This window comes from Carlito syrichta, unplaced genomic scaffold (assembly GCF_000164805.1).
Source record: "Carlito syrichta isolate Samal-C Ts95f unplaced genomic scaffold, Tarsius_syrichta-2.0.1 Scaffold305869, whole genome shotgun sequence".
NCBI classification, from domain to species: Eukaryota; Metazoa; Chordata; class Mammalia; order Primates; family Tarsiidae; genus Carlito; species Carlito syrichta.
Genome location: NW_007249965.1, coordinates 890,297 through 893,517, shown reverse-complemented (window position 1 = coordinate 893,517; position 3,221 = coordinate 890,297).

Genomic DNA, 3,221 nt, shown 5'->3' with positions numbered 1-3,221 from the left:
TGATCTCTGCTCACCACAATAACAAATGACAATCTCAGTTGATCCTCCTGCCTCAGCCTCCTTAGTAGCTAGGACTACAGGTACACACCACCACACCCAACTAATTTTTTATTTTTATTTTATTATATTATTATTTTTCTTGTAGAAACAACCTCACTATGTTGCTCAGGCCAGGCTTGAACTCCTGGGCTCAAACGATCCTCCCACCTTAGCCTCCCAAAGTGCTGGGATCACAGGCATGAGCCACCATGCCTAGCTGAGCATTCTTTTTAATGTGTAAACCAGCTATCCCAACGCCAATAGAAACTAACATCTTTTGAGTGTCAAGTCACTTGACTACCTACAATTTTATCTGTAACTAATCTTTTAAATTACTGCTATTATTTATATGACAAACATATATTCTATTTTTTCTGGAGTAGTCGCATGAAATATTTTTATTTTCAATCAACTTAATTTGTTCAGTGCATAACTAAAAATGATAGGATGTAATTGAAATATGATTATTCATATCACAATGAACAAACATACAAATATATTTTCTCCATAAGTATGTAAAGAATTTTGATTTTGAGTCCCCAGATTTACTTCTTGTGCTGCCATGTCTAGATTTATTAAAACTATTGATTGCAATGTTCCCAGCACAAAGAAAAGATAAATGTTTGAGGTGAAATATCCCAAGTATTCTGATTTGATCATTACACATTGTGTACAGGTATAAGATATCATATAAATCCCCAAAATATGTACAACTATTATAAGTCAACTAAAAAAAATACAACGTAGGACTTTTCCTCAGTTAGAAAAGATGAATATGTTAAATTTATTTTTGAGATCAATTGCACAGGCTTGATAAATATAGCTAAAATTGAGTTTATACATTTCAATATCATTAAGAAAGTACATTTGCAATGTCCTCATCACAAAAAATGTTAAATATTTAAGATGATGGATATGTTAATTAGATTAATTTAACCTTTCTATATTGTATTTAAATATCATAACACCATTTTGTATTCAATAAATATCTACAACTGGATGTTGTCAACATATAGTAAAAAAGACTATGCATGTGACAAGATAAGATAAAAAGTAAAGTCGGTCTGAAAAAAGGTTGATAATTGCCTTTTGTCAATTAATAAAGACCACCTGAATAGCAGTATATTCATGAATCTCAAGTGGTTAACACTTCAAGCACACCAGAAAACACACTAACATGTATGCACCTATATATACAAGCCAAGCTCAGAGGCAGTCCTCAAATATGTTCTCTCTTGTTGTTTGTACTGTTGTGTAGCTCCTTCTACATGGATTCATGGCTGGTCTGGGTGGTCACTTGGCTACGGTGGGGATGTGTGACTTCTACAGGTAGATCAAAAAGCATTGTGGTTTTCCCCCTTCTGTTTCTCAGATGACTCTCTCTAGAAGCAGTCGGCTGCCGTGTTGTGAGGACACTCAGCCCCTGCAGCGGTTGTCAGTAGAGGCTCCATACTGTAGCACCAACTTGCCAGGTGTGTGAGTGAGCGATCTTGGAATGAGCTACTGAGGCTCAGAGAAACCTTCAGGCGACAGCAGCCCTGATGACCTCTTGAGGGACCTGAGCCAGAACCACCCACTAAGGCACTGCCGAATCCCATACCCATAGGAATTGGGCGAGATAAGACATGTCCATTGTTGTTTGAAGCCACAGTGTTTTAGAGAATTGTGTTATATAGCAGTGAAAGCTACCAATGCGGCCGAATCAAGATGTCTCACACAACCCACATTGGATCATTTATAATCACAGGTAATGGTGCATCTGGTGCAAGTATTAGAAGTGGCAGTTTCCAAAGAGAAAAGCTATTGTGGCAGGTCAAATCATGGCCTCTGAGAGACGTCCACTAGGATTCAAGGCAGTCTAAATCTCCAGAACCTGGGAGTACATTACCATATGTGGCAAGATGCAGTGTAGATGTAATTAACTGAAGCTTGTGAGATGGGGAGATTATCATGGGTCCAAGATAATTCCGAAAGTCCTAAAGAAGAGATGTCATATGGTGTGATGAGACAGTGAAGGGTGTGACAACAGAAGCAAGAGGTTGCTGCAAGTCAAGAGACAGACCATGGTCTGAGGGGTGCAGGCAGCACTAGAAGCAGGAACAGACAAGGCATGGATTCCCAAGGGAAGCCTCCAGAAGGAATAACATACCAGCAGCACCTTGATTCTAGGCAACCAACCTCTAGGTTTAGAAGAAAATAAAATTGTGTTGTTTCAAGCCATGAAACATGTGGTAACTCATTACAGCAGCAACAGGAAATGAAAACAGTGAGCTTACAGTAAACTAACCATGATTCCACATAACAATGGTGGAAGTCATCATTTTATCTTACAAAAGTCTCTTTGAGCCTTTTATAAAGAACACCAAGATTCTATTCTGAAAAAATGCCTTCCAAAGGCTGCCATCTACAAAATGAGGAGCTTCATACCACTCTCATCATTTAATTAAGAAAGGCACTTGACAATGCCAAGCCTCCTATGTGTCCACCCAAAATGAAAATGTTTCTGATGCAAAGAAAGAAACTCTGTTTCCAGCCTGAGTCCAGTAAACATTTGTTGATGATGATGAGAAAAATTTACCAAAAGCATTTTAGCAATAAAGCAAATTTGGGAATCTTAGGGTACTTTTTCTTTTCATAAGGGATTTGCCACAATCTGACTTGTGGCATCGATATTCTTTTTGAGTAATAATAACAAAGCTAATAGTTGTATAGCCTTTCACAAAAGCCTTCACGTACATGTCTCAGGTGATCCTTACAACACCTCTGTGAAGTGGGTAGACTATTTCTAACGTTTTTATTTTATTCATAAAAAGCATATGTCTCAACAAGATTGACTTCTCAAATCCCACCCAACTAGAAACAATAGAGCAATGACGGAAAATCTTATATCCGCTTAATTATTAACACTTCACTTATACTTTGCTTTTCTAGTGTACGTTAAATAAAACAATGTGTTGTCAGAAAAATAACTGGCCAGGTGTGGTGACTCCTGCCTGTAATCCCAGCACTTGGGAGGCCAAGGCTAGAGGATTGCTTGAGCCCAGAAGTTCCAGACCAGCCTTGTTAACATAATTAGCCTCTGTCTCTAAAAGAAGAAGAGGCAGAGGAAGAGGAAGAAGAAGGAGAAGAAGGAAAAGAAGATGAGAAGGTGGGTGGGGGGAGAAGAGGAAAAAAAATGACAC